The following is a 24,379-nucleotide window of genomic DNA, read 5'->3' as shown; positions in this document are numbered from 1 at the left end:
CAAAAGCCCAAATGGAACAGACTTAGATTTCTGCCTCCCCTCTCCCTTTTATTTTCCCCAGAAGGGAAAAAAATATTAGGCAGGAGAAAAAACAAAAGAGGTAAAATCACAAAAGAAAGAGTCTGGAATGGATCTGGAATTTAAAAGGTAAGTTTCACAAAATTTAAAAGGCATTTGAGTAAAAAAAATGAAGGCTATAAAGGTATAAGGGAAAAAAAGGGTACATATAAATATACACAAAACCAGGCACAGGTGGCAAAGGATCCTCTGGATGCAAATGTGAATTCTCTTTAGATGCAGTCCTTAGGAGTGTGGAGCAGGAGCATGGAGCAGGCCCCACCACTTGCTTGCAGGAGCAGGAGCAGGAGCAGGAGCAGGAGCAGGAGCAGGAGCAGGAGCAGGAGCAGGAGCAGGAGCAGGAGCAGGAGCAGGAGCAGGAGCAGGAGCAGGAGCAGGAGCAGGAGCAGGAGCAGGAGCAGGAGCAGGAGCAGGAGCAGGACCTCAGGGAGGTGAGGGCAGGAGCAAAAGAGAGAGCCTGCCTTTAAAAAGGTTTAGGGACAGGAAGTGGGAGTGGAATAGACTTTGACCCAGGGACCCCTCCCCCTGGGAAGGGGGGGGGGGGGACCAAGTCTCTCTGCCCACCTGGGTCAGGTGTCTTTGTCCACCTGGGGTATAGGTTCTTTTCAGCCCACCCTCTCCTGGGCTGGGTGTAACCTGGCAGAGTGGTGTTCCACACTCCCAGAGAGGCTCCAGCTGCTCTGCACAGCTATGCTGGCCCAGTGCAGCTAATGCTGGGGAGCAGATCTGCATCTGAGATACCTGAATGTGTCCAGAGAAGGGCAACAAAGCTGGGGAGAGGTCTCGAGCACAGCCCTATGAGGAGAGGCTGGGGGAGCTGGGGTTGCTTAGCCTGGAGAAGAGGAGGCTCAGGGGAGACCTCATTGCTCTCTACAACTACCTGAAGGGAGGTTGTAGACAGGTGGGGGCTGGTCTCTTCTCCCAGGCAACCAGCACCAGAACAAGAGGACACAGTCTAAAGCTGTGCCAGGGGAGATTTAGGCTGGATGTTAGGCAGAAGTGCTTCACAGAAAGAAAGACTGGCCATTGGAATGTGCTGCCCAGGGAGGTGGTGGAGTCACCATCCCTGGAGGTGTTTACAAAAGGATTGGATGTGGCACTTGGGGCCATGGTTTAGTTGTCATGAGGTGTTAGGTATTAGGTTGGACTTGATGATCTCTGAGGTCTTTTCCAACCCAGTTGATCCTGTGATTCTGTGATACTGGAATCATCCCAGTCAGATCTGCAGGCAGATGTCCTCATGTCTGAGGTGCTGGCCTCATCCTGCCATCAGTTCCTGGAGCCAATCTGGACTGACCCTACCTGAGCATCTCAAGCTGCACCAGGGGAGGTTTAGGCTGGAGGTTAGGAAGAAGTTCTACACAGCCAGAGTGATTGCCCATTGGAATGGGCTGCCTGGGGAAGTGGTGGAGTCACCATCACTGGAGGTGTTCAGGATTAGGTGGTGTTGGATGATAGGTTGGACTAAATGATTTTGAAAGTCTCTTCCAAACTGTTCTGTTCTGTTCTATTCTATTCTATGCTATGCTATGCTATGCTATGCTATGCTACTCCTACTCTACTCTACTCTACTCTATTCTACTCTATTCTACTCTATTCTATTCTAAGCTGTGCTGACCCCTCAGGTACCAGCATTTCCTACAGCCATGAGGACAACCTCCTGAGGTTCAATAAGGTGTTGCAGTGTGCTCCAGCCTTCCATTACCCCATCTCTATCAGGGGAGGTTTGAATGGGGAAAGACAAAGGCAAGAAATTGCCTTCCAAGGTGTGAAATTGCCTTCCCCTTTGCCTGGGGACAGGTAATTAGCGCCCATTCTTCCTGTCGGGGCATGGGTTCCTCCCCCTTCCTCCCGTGGGGGAGGTCCGCTGGGTTTGGGAGCTATGTTTAGCAGGGCGCTTTGCACTCACTATGCATTGACCCTGGGCACATCGTCTAGAAACGCCTTAAATAGAGTGGCCACAAAGCGATCAGGGCTCCTGCCCTCGCTCTCACTCCTGCTCCTGCCTTCATCTTGCTTGATCCACTCAGACCTGGCTTCTCCCCGGACTCTGCCTGCCTGGGGTCCTGCTCCCTGCCTGCTGTCAGCTTGTGGCTTCCTTGCAGTGCTGCTGCTCACGAGTTTTGCCTTGTAGCAGCTGTGTCTAGAGACACTTTGATAGTGGTGGGTGCTCTTCCTTTGGATTGTGCAGAGTTGTCCACAAATTGGATTACAAACCCTGCAGTTCTGGGGACTGTCACCAAACCCCTGCTCCACCCTCGTGAGTACAACGTGGTGTTCTCATCAGCTTCACCTAAGGTCCTGGCTTACCTCTCTTTTGTAAGTGGGGTGAAGCTACTTTGTGGCTTAGCCTTTTCCATTCTCTGAATTCTCTAAATTGTACTAAAGTTGCCCAGAAGCATCCTGGTAGAATTCACAACTGAACAGAACCTGTAACTAATCTAATCAGTTTTGTACATCGTTTTGGGATGGGGCTTTCAGGGAAAATAAAGATAACTCTAGTTTTGTAACTCCTGCCTCATTAATCTAACCCCTATCTAATCATAAGGCCAAGGGCAAGGTCCTGCAGCTGGCTCAGGGCAGCCCTGGAGACCAATCCAGGCTGGGGGAGAGGAGACTGAGAGCAGCCCTGCAGAGAAGGACTTGGGGTGCTGGGGGGCAGAAGCTGGAGAGGAGCCAGCAATGGGCACTGGCAGCACAGAAGGCCAAGGGCAGCCTGGGCTGCATCCAAAGCAGTGTGGCCAGAGCTGCAGAGAGGGGATCCTGCCCCTCTGCTCTGCTCTGGGGAGACCTCCCCTGCAGGGCTGTGTCCAGCTGTGGGGACACCACCAGAGGAGAGCCCTGGAGCTGCTGGAGAGGCTCCAGAGGAGGCCAGCAAGATGCTGAGAGGGCTGCAGAAGCTGTGCTGTGGGGCCAGGCTGGCAGAGCTGGGGCTGTGCAGCCTGCAGAAGGGAAGGCTGCAGGCAGAGCTGAGAGCTGCATTTGCATCTCTGCAGGGCAGCTGCAGGCAGGCTGGGGAGGGACTGTTGAGAAGGGGCTGTGGGGCTAGGCCCAGGGGCAGTGGTTTGGCAGTGGAGCAGGGCAGGGTTAGGTTGTCCCTCAGGAGGGAGCTGTGCAGAGGGAGGGTGGGGAGAGCCTGGCACAGGCTGCCCAGGGAGGTGGTGGAGGCTCCATCCCTGCAGCCACTCAAGCTGAGGCTGGCTGTGTGCCTGGGCAGCCTGCTCTGGCTGGAGCTGTCCCTGCTGAGTGCAGGGGTTTAGAACTGGATGACCTTTAAGATCCCTTCCAACACAAACCATTCTGTTTTTCTATCTCCATTCTCCCTGCAGGGAGGCTGCACAAGATGATCTTTGAGGGTCTCTTCCAAGCTGATACATTTTGTGCCTCTGTGATTCTGAGAAGATGTGGCTGGGTGTCCCGGGACACTGGAACCCTTCAGTGGTGGTTTACAGGAGGGAGATAAAAAAACTGAAAGATGCAGCATAAAGTGGTGGCAAGCAGGAGAAAGGTGCTGAGGGACAGAAGACTTTTTCCACCTCTGCCAAGTGTGCTTACACGAGCCTGGCACAGCAGGACAGCAAAGCAGGGCTGAGGGAAATCCAGCAGGAGCAGGGAGGGGACTGTGCCCTGGGACTCAGCTCTGGGGAGGCCACAGCTCCAGTGCTGTGTCCAGTTTGGGGCACTCAGCACAAGAGAGATGTGGAGGTGCTGGAGCCAGGGCAGAGCAGGGCAAGGGAGCTGTGAAGGGCCTGGAGAAGAAAGCTGATGAGGAGAGCCTGAGGGAGCTGGGGATGGTTAGTGTGAAGCAGAGCAGGCTGAGGGCAGAGCTCATGGCTGTCTCCAGCTCCCTGAAAGGAGGCTGTGGAGAGCTTGGTGCTGGCCTCTGCTCCCAGGGAATTAGTGACAGGACAAGAGGGAACAGCCCCAAGCTGCCACTGGGCAGCTTCAGACTGAACAGGAGGGAACATTTAGTGCCATCAAGAGTGGTCAGGGACTGGAATGTGCTGCCCAGGGAGGTGGTGGAGTCCCCATTAGGGTGGAGGTGTTTCAAGGTGGTTTGGATGTGGTGCTTGGGGCTCTGGTTTAGGGGTGACCCTTGGAGAGTAAGGTGAGGGGCTGGACTTGGTGCTCCTGAGGGTCTGTTCCAACCTGGGTGTTGCTGTGAGTTTGTGAAATTCTCCTGTGAACTGCAGGATGCTGCTTCTTGCAGCACACCTGAGACATCTCAGACGTGCCTCCTGAGGCTGCAGCTGGGCAGGAGGTGAGAGGAGGCTGTAAATGGAGAATTTCTTCTTCCCTCCACCTCCATAGCAGCTCAGCACAGTCTTGCCTGTGGCTTGGTTAGCTCCAGCTGTCATAGCCTGCACAGTGGACACCATGATGTGGCAGCATTTCCATCCAAAGGCAGCCTCCCTGCTGTTGCCTCCAGCCTCTGGCCATTCAGTCAAGCAGGCAAAGGGACTGATCAAGCAGCAAATAAACCCACAAAAAGGGCTGCAGCAGCCTGAGCTGCTTCTGTGAACAGTTTGCTCACTCAGAGAAAGGCAGGGGTTGGAAGTGACCTCTGGAGAACCTGGTTAATTCTATTCTATTCTATTCTATTCTATTCTATTCTATTCTATTCTATTCTATTCTATTCTATTCTATTCTATTCTATTCTATTCTATTCTATTCTATCCTATTCCTATTCCTATTCCTATTCCTATTCCATTCTATTCAGAATCAAAGAATTCTTTCACCTGGAAGAGCTCTCCAAGCTCATCCAGTCCAACAACCTCAAGCTCAGGCTCTTAGAGAACCACAGAATGGTTTGGGATGGAAAAGGCCTCTCAGCTCATCCAGTCCAACCACAGCCCTGTGCTGAAGGCACATTATGCCCAGATATTGAAACTTGTCCCAGCACGTGGACAAGTTCCCCTTCCTTTCATGAGGGGAACAAATGTGGGGCAGGCTGTGGATGTGGTCTACCTGGACTTCAGCAAGGCCTTTGACACTGTCCCCCACAGCAAACTGCTGGCCAAGCTGTCAGCTCGTGGCTTGGACAGCAGCACTCTGTGCTGAGTTAGGAACTGGCTGGAGGGCCCAGCCCAGAGAGTGGTGGTGAATGGTGCCACATCCAGCTGGCAGCCAGGCACCAGTGGTGTGCCCCAGGGATCAGTGCTGGGCCCCATCCTGTTCAATATCTTCAGTGATGATCTGGATGAGGGGATTGAGTCAGTCATCAGCAAATTTGCAGATGACACCAAGTTGGGAGCAGATGTTGATCTGTTACAGGGCAGAAGGGCTCTGCAGAGGGACCTTGACAGGCTGGACAGATGGGCAGAGTTCAACAGGATGGCATTCCACACGTCCAAACTCCCATTGGATGGGATGCTTGTGCTAATACCAGGCATGGCATAACTCTAGCTTCACGCCTCCCATAGGCTGAGGCTGGTTGTTTATGAGAGTGCCCACTGGCCAAATCTAGCCTTGAGAAACCTGTAAGTATTACCCCAGCTTGTAAATACGTCGCCCTCTTTCACTCTGTTCTCCCTCCTTGCTCGAGCCTAAGCTCGTGCCATAGGCTTACTGTTAAGCCTGCATCTGGGCAAGCCTGTTGAGCCTTAGCCCTGAGATATCTCCGGAGGAGAGACCAACGCTGAGAGCCTGAGAAGCTCCAGCGTTGCACTGCCAGTCTCACCGGTTGGAAGAGCCCGCCGTGTCTTAAGGACTGGAACCCTGAGGGTACATTCTGCCCAGCTGCCAGGGAAGGGACTTAGCTGAGTCCGGCAGTCCACACATCTGCCTCAGCCTGAAGCAGCAGACTGACGAGACGGCACAACCCTCAGCTCGGAAAGCAGGAGCATTGCTTAATCGCATGCCTGCGTAACGCCGCCGCTGGGGGGGAGAGGACGAGCCATTTCTTCCGCAGCTCCGTGCCCTGTGAACCTCAGGGAAGCCTCGAGCACTGTCCGTGCCTGTGCTGCAAAGCCAGGACTCTTGGAAGAGAGTCCGGCCGCTCCTTCGAGCCAAGCAGAGCGGAAGCTGCTGCTCCACGCAGCCGCGCTTTTCCCCGGGGCCGTCCACGCCAGCCCTGAAGCCTGCTGCCGCAGGGCCGACCCCGCCGGGTCCAGCCCCACCTGCCATTGCAGCAGATCGGAAACCTCTGAGCCCACCCACCAGGAACCATCGTCCCGCCCTGCCGTGCGGGCCCACGCTGCGAGGGCTGACCCCGTCCCGGGACCAGCCCTACCGGCCCTGCCAGGCCAATCCCGCAAGACTGCTTCCTGCCGTCTGGGGGGAGCCGCCCGAGCCCTGCGAAGGGAGCCTGCCGTCTGGACCAGCCTAGGAATCAGCCCGGCGACAGCAGTCTGCCGGAACATAACCTCGCTAGTGACAAAGGATGCAGCGTATCTCCCACGTGCTTTCCCCTCACTAGCACTCAGTTCAAAGCACCCGCGTCCACCAGCATGATCTTTCCAGCCCAACCCTCGGATACCCATTGAATGTCTCTGTATACACTTAAGCGAGTCCCCCAGCGTCCCGTCGAGTGGACCTGGTGGACAACCGGCGGAACTGCACCCTTCGTTACAGTAATGGGAGTTAATTCTGTAAATATCCTAATTGAGTCCAAATTATAAACACTAAACCACCCATGGGATGTGTTTCACAGTCGTGCACTGGAATATGTATATAAAATGGTGTTTCATGGGTTATTAATAATTTTAATAATAAAAATCATTATTTATACAATGCATATTTCATAGTCATTAATTAATAACCTCTTCATCAGAAACCCGACCTCACGATGGGCACCAAACCCTGGCCCCAAGTGCCATGGCCACACCTTGCAGCACCTCAAGACATGGGGACTCCATCACCTCCCTGGGCAGCCTGGGCCAATCCTTGACCACTCTGGAGGCACAGAAATTGTTCCCCATACCCAACCTCAACCTTCTTCCTGGCACAATTTCAGGACATTTCCTCACCTGAGACTAGGGAGCAGAACCCAAGCCCCATCCAGCTGCAGCCTCCTCTTAGGGAGCTGTAGAGAGCAAGGAGGTCTCCCTTAGCCTCCTCTGCTCCACACCAAACATCCCCAGGTCACAGAAATCAGAGAATCATAGAATGGTCTAGGCTGGAGGGAACCTCCAAAGGAGTGGGGATCATGTTGTGATAGCTCTTCCTTTGCTTTGGAAGAGCTGCAGATGAAAGCAGAGAGAAGCAGGCAGGGCATCACTCCTCACTGGGGCTCTGGTAACCTCTGACGTCCCTCAGAAAAGTGCTGTGGTTTCACTTGCTGCATTCAGTGGTCACAGAACTCATCAAATAATGTTGACAGAAAAAAAAATAATATTCTATTTCTGGGCTACTTAAAGGCTCCTATTTTATGTATTTTTCTTGGTTTGGTTTATTGTTTCTTTGTTGTTTTTTTGTTGGTTTTTTTTTCAGCTGCTTTGCTTCCACTCTGCTGTTGAACATTTGGCTTAGTTTAAGCAAAAAATAGCCAACTGCTGTTTTGAGGGACATGACTTAATGACATTAGTACCATTAACCCCATGAATTACTGGCATTTTTAATTGATGGCTATTCATTCATATTCTCAGAGAATGGTGGGGGTTGGAGTGGAGCTCACCCAGCCCAAGGCCCCTGGCTACAGCAGGGCACCCACAGCAGTTTGCCCAGGAGCACAGTGGCCAAGGGGCTTGGAAGCTCTCCACACAAGGAGACTCCACAACCTCTCTGGGCAGTCTGCTGCCTTGACCTGCTGGCCACACTCTTCTTCATAGACCCCAGAAGACTTGGGGTCTTCTTGGCCTTTAGTTCATGTTGAGCATTGGTCAGATCCCCTCTGGGGCTTCTCTGATCCAAACTCTCAGCCCCAGGGCTCTCAGCCTTTGCTCCTCACAACGCTGCTCCAGGACCCTCAGCATCTTCAAAGCCTCCCCTGGACTCTCCAGCAGTTCCCTGTCCCTCTTGAACTGCAGATCCCAGAACAAGACCCAGAATTCCAGCTGTGGCCTCACCAGTGCAGAGTAGAGGGGGAGGAGAAACTCCCTTGCTCTGCTGGCCACATTCTTCATGTCCCCCAGGACCCCTTTGGCCTTCTTGGCCACCAGGGCACATTGCTGGCTCCTGGGAACTTGCTGTCCCCCATCACTCCCAGATCCTTCTCCATGGAGCTGCTCTTTAGCATGCCCCCCTTGCCTATGCTGCTGCAGGAAGTTGTTCATCCCCAGACGCAGGACCCTACCCTTGCCCTGGTTGAACTTCATGAGGTTCCTCTTCCCCAGCTCTCCACCCTATTCCCAGGGTGAAGGGCAGCATGGGTTGATGGGGTGGGTGCCAGCCAGCCCTCCCAGTTTGATATCATCAAATACAGACACACACAGCCCTTCCCCATCCCTCCCTCTGAGAACTCTGAAGCTGCAGAGGAGACAAACCAGAGGTTCAGGTTTAAAATGTAAAACCAGGAAATTAAAGGAAAAGAAAACAACACAAAAAGGAGGAGAATTCAGCCAGGAGCTACCTTTTGATAACAGAAGGCCACCTAGGCTGAGCACATGTATCACAGGACCAGAGCACAGGAGAGCTTGAAAGGGCCCTCCAGAGATCATCCAGCCCAAGCCCCCTGCCAGAGTAGGAGCACCCAGGGCAGTCTGCACAGGAATGCATCCAGGGGGGCTGGAAAGTCTCCACACAAGGAGACTCCACAGCCTCTCTGGGCAGCCTGCTCCAGGCCTCTGTCCCGTTCACACCAAAGAAGTTTCTCCTCCTGTTGAGGTGAAACCTTCTCTGTTCCAGATTGTATCCATTACTCCTTTGCTTATTGCTGTACACCACCCAAAAGAGCTTGGCCCCCTCCACCTGACCCCCAGCCCTCAGCTCTTGACAGACATTGATCAGATCCCTCTCAGCCTTCTCCTCTCCAGGCTAAACAGCCCCAGGGCTCTCAGTCTCTCTCCACAGGGCAGATGCTCAAGGCCCCAGATCCTCCTCCTGCCTCTGCTTGGACTCTCTCCAGCAGGTCTCTGTCTCTCTGGAACTGGGGAGCCCAGAGCTGGACACAGGCTTCCAGGGGTGGTCTCAGCAGGGCAGAGCAGAGGGGGAGCAGAACCTCCCCAGCCCTGCTGGCCACACTTTGCTTGCTGCCCCCCAGGACCCCATTGGCTCCCTTGGCCACAAGGGCCCTTTGCTGTGCCATGCAGAACTTGCTGCCCAGCAGCACCCCAAGGGCTTTCTGCATGGAGCTGCTCTGCAGCAGGGCAGCCCCAGCCTGTCCTGGTGCCTGTTTCATCTGCTGGGCAACACAGTTGGAGCAATGAAGCATTTTATTGTCCTTTTCTCTTCCAGTTTGACTTCTTCCCAGGTGCTCTCTGCTTCTCTCCAGCAGGATGGCAGCATCCTCATTTCCTCTCCCACATTCACTGGCTTCCATTCCTGACTGCCTCTTGACTCCACAATGGCCCTGGGCTCCTGGAACACAGAACCACAGAGTCAGAGAACTGCTTGGCTGGGAAAAGTCCTCTCAGATCACCCGGTCCAAGCCTCCCCGTAGCCCCACCAGGGCCTCTAAACCAGGGCCGTGAAGGGAAGAGGAAGGCTTCTGCTGGCAAAAAAAGAATCATAGACTCATAGAAACAATAAAGTTGGAAAAGACCTCAAAGATCATCAAGTCCAACCTGTCACCACAGACCTCATGACTAGACCATGGCTCCAAGTGCCACGTCCAATCTCCCCTTGAACACCTCCAGGGACGGTTACTCCACCACCTCCCTGGGCAGCACATTCCAATGACAAACGACTCGCTCAGTGAAGAACTTTCTCCTCACTTCGAGTCTAAACCTCCCCTGGCACAGCTTGAGACTGTGTCCTCTTGTTCTGGTGCTGGTTGCCTGGGAGAAGAGATCAACCCCCTCCTGCCTACAACCACCCTTCAGATAGTTGTAGACAGCAATGAGCCTCCTCTTCTCCAGGCTAAACAATCCCAGCTCCCTCAGCCTCTCCTCAGAGGGCTGTGCTCAAGGCCTCTCCCCAGCCTCACTGAACTTCTCTGGACACATTCAAGTGTCTCAATGCCCTTCTTAAACTGTGGGGCCCAGAACTGGACACAGGACTCAAGGTGTGGCCTAACCAGTGCAGAGTACAGGGGCACAATGACCTCCCTGCTCCTGCTGGCCACACTATTCCTGATGCACACTGCTGGCTCATGTTCAGGTGGCTGTCAATCAGCAACCCCAGGTCCCTCTCTGTTTGGCAGCTCTCCAGCCACTCTGACCCCAGCCTGTAGCTCTGCATGGGGTTGTTGTGGCCAAAGTGCAGCACCTGGCACTTGGACTTGTTAAATGCCATCCCATTGGACTCTGCCCATCTGTCCAGTCAGTTGAGGTCCCTCTGCAGAGCCCTTCTGCCCTCTAACTGCCCAACATCTGCTCCTAACTTGGTGTCATCTGCAAATTTGCTGATGAGTGACTTGATCCCCTCATCCAGATCATCAATGAAGATGTTAAAGAGGATGGGGCCCAGCACTGATCCCTGGGGGACGCCACTAGTGCCTGGCTGCCAGCTGGATGTGCCACCATTCACCACCACTCTCTGGGCTCGGCCCTCCAGCCAGTTCCTAACCCAGCACAGAGTGTTGCTGTCCAAGCCATGAGCTGACAGTTTAGCCAGCAGTTTGCTGTGGGGGACAGTGTCAAAGGCCTTGCTGAAGTCCAGGTAGACCACATCCACAGGCCTCCCCACGTCCACCAGATGGGTCACCTGATCATAGAAGGAGATCAGGTTGGAGAGGCAGGACCTGCCCTTCCTAAATCCTAAATCCATATTGGCTGGCCTTGAGCCCTTGGCCATCCTTCAGGTGCGCAGTTATTGCCAGCATCCCTGTCCCCGTGGAGCCCAGCAACCATGCACAGGTCACCTGGAGTGAAGGAAGAGAGGTGTGACAGAGCTGGCCCCAGGTGCCTTGCTGAAGCCCTTCAGCTTGGGATCTTGGAGGAGCACGGCTGGAGAAGGGCAGAGCAAGAGCTGAACTGACCCCAGCAGAGGGAGGCCAGGCCACGGGCGTGGGCAGCTCCATAGCAACCAGCATTGGGATGCGGTGCCCATGCTGATGGGGTGTTCTTGCCAGTTGAAGAGGCCATTGTGATGTCGTTGGCATGGGTGTGGCCAGCCCCCTGTGACCTCAGAATGCTGGCTGTGGCCAGCCCATAGCCACGCAGCGCCCGGAAGGGATTTAAGGAGCGCTGGCTGCCTGGGCTGGCACTCCCAGAGGAGCCACCTCTCTCGAGAGGCAGCGGATCCTGGGTGCCTGGAGAAGGGTGCAAGTACAAGAGGCCGAATCTGCCTTTGGACAAGAAAGCAAGCGCCAGCTCCCAGCCCTCCAAGAGGATGCTGAGGCGGCGGCAGCAGAGGCACAACCGCTTGAGGGAGGAGACACAAGGAACAGGAGAGAGCAGGGACGGGGCCACTGTCTCATGGCAGTGCCGGCCATCCTCTGACAGCTCCTCCTCCCCCTCTTCCCCACGCGTGTGCCACGGAGAGGTGCAGAGAGCACCTCTGGAAAGCTCAGTGCAGGGCAGCTGGAGCCAGGACTTGTCCAGCCATGAGGACAAGTCAGCACAGCTGTCCTGCTCTAGGAGCTCACCGAGCTGGATGAGCTCCGAGAGTGACTGGAGTCTCTCAGAACCACAGGTAAGGCAGCCTGAGGGACCAGACAGGCAGAGAGCGGATGGGGGAAAGGATATGGAGCTGGACACAGCAGCTCCTGGGGGTCAGGGGCGGAAATGGAGCCGGGGAGGGCTCGGGGAGAGAGCCCTGTTGCAGGAGCTCTTCCAGCTGGGGCAAGGGAGCTACAACAGGTGTGACACGCAGGCACTCTCCTCATCTTCTCTTGCAGAGTGACAGTGACACCGAGACGACATTGCAAACCCTACGTGGTAGCAGCAGGCTGACATGCCAGAGCAGTGCCCGCAGCGCCACCAGCTTCCTGCCTGTCAGCACCAGGAAGCCAACCCCCTGGGAGCCACCCGCACCTCCAGCATTGCGAGGTGCTGGCACCGTACGGCTGCCTCCAATCTCTCCCTCTTTCAGCACTGCAGGCAGCAGAACCACCGTGGAAACGACCAGCAGCAGCACAAGCAGTGGCACGGTGCTGCAGGAGGGGGGCAGCAGCAGGAGGCTGGCCCTGCAGGACCACCAAGCCACTGGTGCAGTGGTGAGAGAGGCCAGCGACACCAGCTTCCTGCCTGTCAGCACCAGGAAGCCAACCCCCTGGGAGCCACCCACACCTCCAGCACTGCGAGATGCTGGCACCGTACGGCTGCCTCCTATCTCTCCCTCTTTCAGCACTGCAGGCAGCAGAACCACCGTGGAAACGACCAGCAGCAGCACAAGCAGTGGCACGGTGCTGCCCGAGGGGGGCAGCAGCAGGAGGCTGGCCCTGCAGGACCACCAAGCCACTGGTGCAGCGCTGAGAGAGGCCAGCTGGGGTGTGCAACGTGACATCCCGGGCAGGCTGTCCCCACCTGCGCTCAGCACTCCTCGGGGCAGCGCCGGTGCTGCTGCGGCAGTGTCCTCCGCGGGCAGGGACGTGGACTCAGGGCGGCGGCGGCAGGGCCGAGCGGCACAGCCGCAGCCTGCAGCACCGAAGGTGCCAGTCCGCTGCCGCCTGGTCAGCGGCACCGGGCAGCCGCTGCAGGAGGAGCCGCAGCCTGACGTGAGGCGTCGCACTCTCCTCTCCATCCGGCCCAAGCCCAGGCCTGGGGAGGAGCGAACCACAAGCAGCGCTGTCCGCAGCGGACGCAGGCTCTCCCCGCTCAGGACAACAGTCAACCTGCAGCGGCAGCACCATGGCCTGGAGCACAGCCAGCTCCGGGGCCTTGCCCAGAAGCCTCTGGGACCAATCCTGACAGTGAGGTGTGACAGCCCGGGGCAGAAGGAGGAGGAGGCGTGCAAAGAGGACACCCCCAGCAAGGAAGAGGTGGTGCTGGAGGGACTGGAAGGCTCCAGCAACAATCAGGCAGGAGCCACACCAGAGGACAAGAACAACTCTGTGCCAGCTGAAGACACCGTGGTCTACCAGTGGATCAACCCCTTGGTCCAAGAGCTCCACCAGGACCAGGGCCCTGCTACTGTCCTGCAGGAGGAGCCCAGCTCTGCATCCAGCAGGCCAGAGCCAGAGGTGGCAGCTGCAGAACCGCAAGTGCAGAGCAGGTCGCCTGCACCAGTGCAGCTCACAGAAGGCCTGCAATTGACATCGACCATGGACAGAGTTCATGAAGAGCCTCTTGAGAAGCAGGCTCCTGCCCAGCTCAGCCCCACAGCCACTCAGGACGTTTTGCTTGAAGCACACAATGTCATTCTGAGAAGCATGTTGAGCTTTTTGGCTGTGGTCACGGTCACAAAAAACCAGGAAGAAGAAGCCCCGGTAGCAGCCCTCCAGTGTCCCTTGGCTGAGGAGACACATGCAGCTCCTCCTGCTCTTGCTGCAGCAGAGCAAGACAAAGGTGCGTCAGCTGTGCTTGCTGAGCAGGTGGGCACAGTGGAGGAGCAGGAGGAGGAGGAGGAGTGCCAAGACCCTTCCCCATGCAGCCCCACAGCCAGCCAGGACCTTTTCCCAGCCTCCAATCAACCCATGGGGGAGGACATCAGAGGCCAGGCTGTGGTCATCACCGAGGAGAAGCCTGAGCACAAAACTGACAAGGAAGCAGAAGAAGCCCCAGCAGCAGCAGCCCCTCGGCACACGGAGTCCTTACTGGCTGAGGTGGCTGAGGGGGCTCCTTCATGTGCTGCCCTGCCTCCAGCAGACACTGGCATGGCCCAGCTGAGCCCAGCTAAGCAGCGCCGGCCCTCCCTCTTGAGGAGGACTGTGAGGGCTCTGCGCCGTGCGTTCCGTGCCTTGTCCTGCATCCAGGCACAGACTGATGACTGAGACCGGAGCCTGAGGCACCGCTGCTGCGCGTCCGCTGCCGCCTGGTCAGCAGAGCAGGGGAGCGGGCGCAGGGGGAGCGGCCTGCTGTGAAGTGTTGCACTCTCCTCTCCATCCAGCCCAAGCCCAGGCCTGGGGAGGAGCCAAAAGGAAGCAGCAGTGCCCGCAGCGGACGCAGGCTGTCCCTGCTCGGGACAACATTCTCCCTGCAGCGGCAGCACCGTGGCCTGCAGCACAGCCAACTCCACCGGGGGCTTGCCCACAAGCCACGGGGACCTGTCCTGATGGTGAACTATGAGGGCCGGGGGCAGACAGAGGCTGAAGGGAGACATGCAAAGAGGAGACACCCCCAGCAAGGAAGAGGTGGTGCCGGATGGACTGGAAGACTCCAGCAACAAGCAGGCAGGAGCCACAGCAGAGGACAAGAGCAGCACAAGGCAGACTGAAGACGAAGGTACAGCCAGCTCTACAAATGGCTCAAGTTGCCCTGGCTCCAACAGCTCAGCCAGGAGCAGGCCTCGCCTTCCTCCTCACAGATGTGCCACAGACAGGTGCAGACAGCACCTGAGGAAAGCTCACTGCAGGGCAGCCAGAGCCAGGACTTGTCCAGGCACTGGACTGCTGGCACTGCTGGGCGGCTGCCTCCTATCACTCCCTCACCACCTCTGCCGGCAGCAGAATCAGCGTGGAAACGACCAGTGGCAGCAGAAGCAGTGTAATGCCCCAGAAATCCATGAGGAATTAGTTTGGGACCTTCTGAGCCACTTGGACACCCACAAGTCCATGGGACCAGATGGGATCCATCCTAGGGTGCTGAGAGAGGTGGCAGATGAGCTGGCCAAGCTGCTCTCCATCATTTTCCTCCAGTCCTGGCTCACTGGAGAGGTCCCAGATGACTGGAAACTGGCCAGTGTGGTCCCCATCCACAAGAAGGGACGGATGGAGGAACCTGGAAACTCCAGGCCAGTCAGCCTGACCTCAGTGCCAGGGAAAGTGATGGAGCAGATTATCCTGGAGGCAATAACTGCGCACCTGAAGGATGGCCAAGGGCTCAGGTCCAGCCAACATGGATTTAGGATTTAGGAAGGGCAGGTCCTGCCTCTCCAACCTGATCTCCTTCTATGATCAGGTGACCCATCTGGTGGACGTGGGGAGGCCTGTGGATGTGGTCTACCTGGACTTCAGCAAGGCCTTTGACACTGTCCCCCACAGCAAACTGCTGGCTAAACTGTCAGCTCATGGCTTGGACAGCAACACTCTGTGCTGGGTTAGGAACTGGCTGGAGGGCCGAGCCCAGAGAGTGGTGGTGAATGGTGCCACATCCGGCTGGTGGCCAGTCACCAGTGGCGTCCCCCAGGGATCAGTGCTGGGCCCCATCCTCTTTAACATCTTCATTGATGATCTGGATGAGGGGGTTGAGTCAGTCATCAGCAAGTTTGCAGATGACACCAAGTTGGGAACAGATGTTGGTCAGTTAGAGGATGGAAGGGCTCTGCAGAGGGACCTTGACCGACTGGACAGATGAGCAGAGTCCAATGGGATGGCATTCAACAAGTCCAAGTGCCAGGTGCTGCACTTTGGCCACGGCAACCCCATGCAGAGCTACAGGCTGGGGTCAGAGTGGCTGGAGAGCTGCCAAACAGAGAGGGACCTGGGGGTGCTGATTGACAGCTGCCTAAACATGAGCCAGCAGTGTGCCCAGGTGGCCAAGAGGGCCAGTGGCATCCTGGCCTGTATTAGGAATAGTGTGGCCAGCAGGAACAGGGAGGTCATTGTGCCCCTGGACTCTGCACTGGTTAGGCCACACCTTGAGTGCTGTGTCCAGTTCTGGGCCCCTCAGTTTAGGAAGGACATCGAGACACTTGAACGTGTCCAGAGAAGGGCAACAAGGCTGGTGAGAGGCCTTGAGCACAGCCCTCTGAGGAGAGGCTGAGGGAGCTGGGATTGTTTAGCCTGGAGAAGAGGAGGCTCAGGGGAGACCTCATTGCCCTCTACAACTACCTGAAAGGTGGTTGTAGACAGGAAGGGGTTGGTCTCTTCTCCCAGGCAACCAGCACCAGAACAAGGGGACACAGTCTCAAGCTGTGCCAGGGGAGGTTTAGACTCGAGGTGAGGAAAAAGTTCTTCACTGAGCGAGTCATTCGTCATTGGAATGTGCTGCCCAGGGAGGTGGTGGAGTCGCCGTCCCTTGAGGTGTTCAGGGGGAGATTGGACGTGGCACTTGGTGCCATGGTCTAGTTGTGAGGTCTGTTGGGACAGGCTGGACTCGATGATCCTTGGGGTCTCTTCCAACCTTGGTGATACTGTGATACTGTGACTCCTGCAGGACCAGGGCCCCAAGACTTTTTACCCTGCTCTCACTCCAGCATGGAAGACGCTGTGGCAGCTGGAGAACTTGCAAGTGCAGAGCAGGTATCCTGCAGAGGTGGCGCTCACGGAGGCTCTGCCGTTAGCATCGGCCCTGGTCAGAGCTGATGAAGAACCTCTTGAGAGGCAGGCTCCTGCCCCACTCAGGCCCACAGCTGGCCAGCACTTTTTTCTGGAAACAGACAAATTCACTGCCAGGCCTGCAGCAGACACTGCCATGGAGATTTGCTTTTTCACTGCCTCTACTCACTCAGCTTTAACAGTAGGAAAAATAATGAGTAGTTAAGTAATAGAACGCTATAGGTTAGAAGGCTGTAATAGAGGATGATTCTCATTAATAAGCACAGATGATAGGACTAGGCAATAGTGACTGGGATTGTAGTAAGACCTAAGTATGATGGGTTTGCATTAGTGGAGAGTAAGTAAGAGTAGATAAAGAAAAGAATAATATAGGATAAGCAATAGTACAGAAGTAATAGAACACTACAGGTCAGAAGGCTGTAATAGAGGATGAGTCTAATGAATAAGCATAGATAATTAGATTAGGCACTAGTGACTGGGACTGAAGTAAGATTAAGTAAGGATTCTAGCAATAGATAATAATAGAACAGTAGTACTGATAGTTGTAAGCGAATAGAAAGCTTTGTGATTGGAGTAGTGTAATTGGAATAGGTCTGGAGTAGTGTTAAATAGAGAATGAGTTGTTTAGAAGTCATAGCTCTGTAGTTCCTTCTGAGGCTGAAGGATTTAGGACTTGTTGGGTGTGCCATGGCATTTCCAAAGCCTGCCCTACACTCTAGAATCTCTTTGTTTTCCTTATCAGAGGTGAATTCAGTGGTTTGCTCTGAAGCTGCTTGGTTAGTTTCTCCCAGACATCTGGCATGAGCATAAGCCAAGCCTAAGTTTAGGATCAGGATGCCACAGAATGTGTTTGAGTCTGTGCTGGTGCCTGCCAGGTATTCGAGGGGCGCTAGGCTCCCTGGGTTGGCACTCCCAGAGCAGCATCTGTCTCAAGAGGCAGCATCTCCCCCGGGCACCCACGGAAAGTGTGAAGGAGAGGCTCAAGATGCCCATGGAGAAGAAAGCAAACACTGGCTCCTGGCCTCACACAGCCTGGGCAGCAAACGGGGCAGCAGGTGCAGCAGCAGCCTGCTGTGAGGCCTGGCACTCTCCTCTCCATCCAGCCCAAGCCCAGGCCTGCGGAGGAGCCCAAGAGAGGCAGTGCTGGACACCTGTGGATCTTAAAGAAAGTTCATTTCTTTTCTCCACAATTCTGCTCTCTGCCTGCTCCATTCTGTGGCCCCACTCACACCAAGCTGCCTGTTGAAGCCCACAGGAACTCCCTGCTGACGCTGGCAGAGCTGGCTCAGGTCATCATCTGCACTGGGGTGGAAGGCACCTCCAGAGGCCATCCTTCCGACTGCCTGCCCTGCAGTAAGCAGGGACATCCCCAGCTAGATCAGGCTGATCAGGCCCCATCCAGCCCCAGACATCCCTGGGGGGACCCTCCATCACCTCTTGGCCAACCTGTGCCCCTAGTGTTCTACCACCACCACCACCTCAGAGCAAAGAACTTCTTCCCATTCTCCAGTCTGAAGCTACCCTTCTCTACTTTGAAACCACTGCCCCTCTCCCTGCTGCTGCAAGCCCTTGCAAAGCTTCCCTGCCCAGGCATGTAGGCCCCCATCAGCTACGGGAAGGCTGCTATCAGCACTCCCCAGAGCCTTCTCTTCTTCAGGCTCAACAATCCTAACTCCCTCAGCCTGACTTCAATGGGAGGGGTTCTCCAGCCCTCTGCTCATCTTGGTGGCCTCCTCTGGACCCATGCTGGCAGGACCATCTTCTACCGAGTGCAGGGCCCCAGAGCTGGACACAGTACTGCAGGTGACGTAAGGAAGCAAATGTTGCCTCCGAGGGTTGTCAGGCACTGGAGCAGGCTGCCCAGGGGGTGCTGGAGTCAGCATCCTTGGAGGTGCTTCAAAGCCAGGGAGATGTGGTGCTGGGGCTGAGTGCTGCACTTGGCAGAGTAGGGTTAAGGCTTGGGCTGGATGATCCTGATGGCCTTTTGCAACCCCACTGTTTCTGTGCTTCCATGATCCCAGGCCTGCACGGGGGAGGTTCTGGCTCCAGTGAAGGCACAGAGCCCTGGAATCAGGGAAGTTTTCCAGTTGGGAAAGACCTTTCAGGTCATTCAATTCAAGGCTAATCCAAGTGTAGCAAGCCTGGTGCTGAGCCATGTCCCTCAGCACCAAATCTCTGAGGCTGTGAAACCCCTCCAGGGCTGGGGATTCCACCACCTCCTTGGAAAGCTGTTCCAGTTTCTGAGAAGTCTTTCAGGGCAGAAATTCCTTCTCATTTCCAACTTGAACCTCTCCTGCCACAATTTCAGGAAATTTCCTCACCTGAGACTGTTTTTATTATTAATGATAATCAGTTGTCATTGCAGAGCCCTCCTACCCTCTAACACCTCCACTCCTGCTCCCAGCTTAGTGGCATCTGCAAACTTGGTGGTGGTGCACTCAATCCCCTCGTCCAGGTCATCAATAAAGATATTGAAGAGGAGGGCTTTGGCCTTCCTTCTTGCCTCCCTACTCTACAGTAGGGAGCCACTCTATAGTTCTCCCAAGGGACAAGGCCCTTCTTGCATCAAGAGAGAGTATCTTTCTTCCATCAGACTCCCTTCAGCAGCTCCTCCCTCAGCCCTGCAGCTCTCCTGGCACCTCTAGCCCATTCTTTCTCTCAAGGGAACAGACCTCTCTTGGGCTGGGAGGAAGAGGCATTGAGGCTTGGGAGGGACCACTGGAGATCTTCAGATCTCAGCCTTCTCCTCTGCCGACTGAACAGCCCCAGGGCTCTCAGCCTCTCCTCCCCAGGCAGTGCTCCAGGCCCTTCCGCACCCTTGTAGCCCTCCCTAGGGCTCTCTGCAGCAGCTCCCTGTCCCTCCTGACCCGGGCAGCCCAGAGCCGGATGCGATCTTGCAGCTGAGGTCTCAGCAGGGCAGAGCAGAGGGGGAGGAGAACCTCCCTGGCTCCGCTGGACACGCTCCTCGCAACGCCCCCCCGGGAGACCCCTGCCCTTCTCGGCCCCAGCCCCGAGCCCTGGGGGGCAGCAGCGCTGCCCGGGTGCCAGCCAGCTTGAGCTCCACCCGCCAGCACTCTCTGGGGCCATCGGCCAGCCGGCAGTCCCAGGCAGAGGGCTCCGGCCCCAGCCTCGGGCCAGGAGCCGCCGCAGGAGCTGCGGGAGGCGGCGCCCGAGGCCCTGCCGGCGCCCGGGCAGACGACGCCCCGGCACACGCGCGCACGTCCCGCGCCTCGCTGCCCCGCCCCGTGCGCACGCGGCGGGGGGCGGCTGCCCGCCGCGCCGCGCCGCGCGCAGGCCCCGCCCCGCGCACGTCGCTTTCCCGCCGCCGGCGGCGCTCGGGGCGGGCCCGCGAGCCGTTCCCGTGGCAACGCTCGGCGTCCGCTGCCCCCCGCGGGACTCTCGCAGCTGGCCGCCGGCCGCGCCGCGCCGGGCCGCGCTCCAGGGCGCCACAGGAAGCTCCCGAGAGGCGCTGCCGAGGTTCCACCCGACAGCAAGAGACGGCTTGGTGCCCAGGCTGCCGGGCGGCAGGCTGCCCAGAGGGGCTGTGCGCTCTGCCTCTCGGCAGACTTTCCAAAGCCTCCGGCATGGCTTCCTGTGTGCCCTGCCCTGGCTCACCCTGCTCCGGCAGCGGGCTTTGGACTCCAGGATCTCGGCAGGTCCCTCCCGAGCCCTCCCCTGCTGAGAGTCTGTGCTTCTGTGCAAAGACTCCCCCCCGAGCTTCAGTGGGTGTCGATCCCATTGCTGTGTGTGTCTGCCCAGAGGCTGCAGCCCCCCCGCTGAAGGTGTCAGCAAGAACTCGGCCAAGAACACACTGCCCAGGGACAAAGCCTGCTGGACACCTGGGTGGCCCTGCTGCTGAGGCCAAGGTCAGTCTGCAGGGTGGCTTGTTGGAGGGAAGCTGTCAAGAGGGGGGGTTGCTCTCTTCTCCCAAGGAACTGCTGACCGAACAAGAGGGAATGGCTGCAGGCTGCACCAGGGGAGGTTGAGGCTGGACATGAGGAAGCAAATGTTGCAGGCTCTGGAGCAGGCTGCCCAGGGGGGTGCTGGAGTCAGCATCCTTGGAAGTGCTTCAAAGCCAGGGAGATGTGGTGCTGGGGCTGAGTGCTGCACTTGGCAGAGTAGGGTTAAGGCTTGGGCTGGATGATCCTGATGGCCTTTTGCAACCCCACTGTTTCTGTGCTTCCATGATCCCAGGCCTGCACGGGGGAGGTTCTGGCTCCAGTGAAGGCACAGAGCCCTGGAATCAGGGAAGTTTTCCAGTTGGGAAAGACCTTTCAGGTCATTCAATTCAAGGCTAATCCAAGTGTAGCAAGCCTGGTGCTGAGCCATGTCCCTCAGCACCAAATCTCTGAGGCTGTGAAACCCCTCCAGGGCTGGGGATTCCACCACCTCCTTGGAAAGCTGTTCCAGTTTCTGAGAAGTCTTTCAGGGCAGAAATTCCTTCTCATTTCCAGCTTGAACTTCTCCTGCCATACTTTCAGGCAATGTCCTCTCGTGTTATCACCTGAGCCTTAGCATTATTTTGGTTTGGGTTTTGGTTTTAATCTTTTTATTAATCAGTTGTCATTGCTCAGCCACTGTCAGTTGCTGCCTGGGGGCAGTGGGAGCAGGCTGTGGGATGGAGCTTGGATGACCTTGCTGGGTGGATTGAAGGGTGCCCCTTGCCTTCTGTGGTCACATTGCAGCTTCCAGAAGGTCCTGTGTGAGCCACAGCTGCTGAGCAGCACACATGGGAACGGAGGTGTCCGTGGGGAAGGAGGACAGCATGGAAGCATGTCCGCAGTGAATGGTGTCCATGGGAGCAAAGGTGGCATAGGGAGGAGGTGAGCATGGAAGCATGTCCCTAGTGAATGGTGTCCATGGGAATAGAGGTGGCCACGGGGAGGAGGTGAGCATGGAAGCATGTCCCTAGTGAATGGTGTCCATGGGAATAGAGGTGGGCACGGGGAGGAGGTGAGCATGGAAGGATGTCCATAGTGAATGGTGTCCATGGGAATAGAGGTGGGCACAGGGAGGAGGTGAGCATGGAAGCATGTCCCTAGTGAATGGTGTCCATGGGAATAGAGGTGGCCACAGGGAGGAGGTGAGCATGGAAGGATGTCCATAGTGAATGGTGTCCATGGGAACAGAGGTGGCCATGGGGAGGAGGTGAGCATGGAAGGATGTCCATAGTGAATGGTGTCCATGGGAATAGAGGTGGCCACGGGGAGGAGGTGAGCATGGAAGCATGTCCCTAGTGAATGGTGTCCATGGGAGCAAAGGTGGCACGGGGAGGAGGTGAGCATGGAAGCATGTCCATAGGGTCTGATGTCCATGGGGAATGGTGTCCATGGGAATGGATGAGCGTTAAGGGATGAGACCTGGGGGCAAGCCTGAGTTCATCTCGGGGGCTGGTTGACATCCATGGGACTGGAGATGGTGGCAACAGCTGGCAGCATGTGGAGGGTTGGGGCTTTGTAGACACAGAGAGTGACCAAGATCTGCTTGGCTTCCCAGCTGGCTGTGTTGGACACAATGGCCAACGGTGCTTGACAGAAGTTCCTGCAACACAAAGGTATCTTCCCTCCCATCCTAAACATCACCTCCATAATATCCATACCCTCAATCCTCTACTTCCTCTCATTCCTCTCATCTACTGCAGTCTTTCTCTTTCCCTCTCTACTTATCCTTTTCTTTTGCTGACTTCTATTCCTTCTCCTCCTGACAAGGACAGACTGTGCCATGCAGTGCCTCACTTGGACGTGTCTGGAGTCTTGGAAGCTTGACTACCCTCAATTCTCCTCCAAATCCACCACAGTGGGCACACATGGAGCAGCCACATCCTGCCCTCTACCCTCTACCTCTCCACTTCCCTCTCCTCCTTCTCCTTCTCCTTCTCCTTCTCCTTCTCCTTCTCCTTCTCCTTCTCCTTCTCCTTCTCCTTCTCCTTCTCCTTCTCCTTCTCCTTCTCCTTCTCCTTCTCCTTCTCCTTCTCCTTCTCCTTCTCCTTCTCCTTCTCCTTCTCCTTCTCCTTCTCCTTCTCCTTCTCCTTCTCCTTCTCCTTCTCCTTCTCCTTCTCCTTCTCCTTCTCCTTCTTCTCCTCCTCCTTCTCTATGTCATCCTTCCCCATCTACACCTACGTATCCATCTCATTCTCCACTTTCTGTCTCTCTTTCTCTCTCTCTTTCTCTTTATCTCTTTCTCTTTCTCTTTCTCTTTCTCTTTCTCTTTCTCTTTCTCTTTCTCTTTCTCTTTCTCTTTCCCTTTCTCTTTCTCTTTCTCTTTCTCTTTCTCTTTCTCTTTCTCTTTCTCTTTCTCTTTCTCTTTCTCTTTCTCTTTCTCTTTCTCTTTCTCTTTCTTTTCTCTTTCTCTTTCTCTTTCTCTCTTTCTCTCTCACTCTCTATTTCTCTTTCACTCTTCCTCTTTCTCAACTTCTCTTTCCTCACTTTCTCTTTCTCTCCTCCTTTCTCTTGCTCATCTCTGTCTCTTTCCTCTTCTTCCTCAGTAATCCTCTCTCTTTCTCTTTCTCTCTATTCTCTTTCTCCATTTCCTCTTTCTCTTTCTCTTTCAGCTTCTCTTTTCTCTGTCTCTTCTCTTTCTTTCTCACTCTTTCTCTCTTGTCTCTCTGCTCTCTTTCTTCCTTCCTTCTCTCGTCTCTTTCTCTTTTCTCTTCCCGTCTTTCTCTTTCTCTTTCTCGTTCCGCTTCCTTCCTTTCTCTTTCCTTTCTCTTTCTCTTTCTCTTCCTCTTTCTCTTGTCTCTTTCCTCTTCATCTTCTCTTTCTCTTATCCGTCTTCTCCACTTTCTCTTCTCTCTTTTCTCTTTCTCATCCTTTCTCTCTTTTCTTCTCTCTCTTCTCTTTCTCTTTGTCTCTCTTTCTCTGTTTCTTTCTCTCTTTCTCTTTGTCTCTTTCTCTTTGTATCTTTCTCTTTCTCTCTTTCTCTTTCTCTCTTTCTCTTTCTCTTTCTCTTTCTCTTTCTCTTTCTCTTTCTCTTTCTCTTTCTCTTTCTCTTTCTCTTTCTCTTTCTCTTTCTCTTTCTCTTTCTCCCTTTCCCTTTCCCTTTCCCTTTCCCTTTCCCTTTCCCTTTCCCTTTCCCTTTCCCTTTCCCTTTCCCTTTCCCTTTCCCTTTCTATTTCCCTCCCTTATTCTCCTTTTCCTTCTCACACTTCTATTCCTCCTACTAACAAGGGTAGACTGCGCCATGCAGTGCCTCACTTGGACGTGTCTGGAGTCTTGGAAGCTTGACTACCCTTAATTCTCCTCCAAATCCACCACAGTGGGCACACATGGAGCAGCCACATCCTGCCCTCTACCCTCAACCTCTCCACTTCCCTCTCCTCCTTCTCCTTCTCCTTCTCCTTCTCCTTCTCCTTCTCCTTCTCCTTCTCCTTCTCCTTCTCCTTCTCCTTCTCCTTCTCCTTCTCCTTCTCCTTCTCCTTCTCCTTCTCCCTCTCCTTCTCCTTCTCCTCATCCTACTCCTAGTCCTACTCCTTCTCATCCTCCGCCTCCTCCTTCTCCTCCTCCTCCTCCTTCTCCTTCTACTTCTCCTTCTCTACTCCTTCTCCTTCTCCTTCTCCTCCTCCTCCCCCTTTCTCCCTCTCCTTCTCCTTCTTCTCCTCTCCCTTCTCTTGTCCTTACTTCCCCATCTACATCTACGTATCCATCTCATTCTCCACTTTCTGTCTCTCTTTCTCTCTCTCTTTCTCTCTGTCTCTTTCTCTCTTTCTCTTTCTCTGTCTCTTTCTCTTTCTCTTTCCCCTCTTCCCTTTCCTCTTTTCTCTTTCTCTTCCTCTTTCTCTTCCCTCCTCCTCCTCTTTCTCTTTCTCTTTCTCTTTCCCTCTTTCTCTTTCCCTCTTTCTCTTTCCCTCTTTCTCTTTCCCTCTTTCTCTTTCCTCTTTCTCTTTCTCCCTTGTCCCTTTCTGGTTTCTCCCTTTTTCCCTTTCCTTTCCCTTTCCCCTTTCCCTTT

This window comes from Dryobates pubescens, chromosome Z, assembly GCF_014839835.1.
Source record: "Dryobates pubescens isolate bDryPub1 chromosome Z, bDryPub1.pri, whole genome shotgun sequence".
Lineage (NCBI taxonomy): Eukaryota > Metazoa > Chordata > Aves > Piciformes > Picidae > Dryobates > Dryobates pubescens.
Note: the sequence above shows the minus strand (reverse complement) of the source record.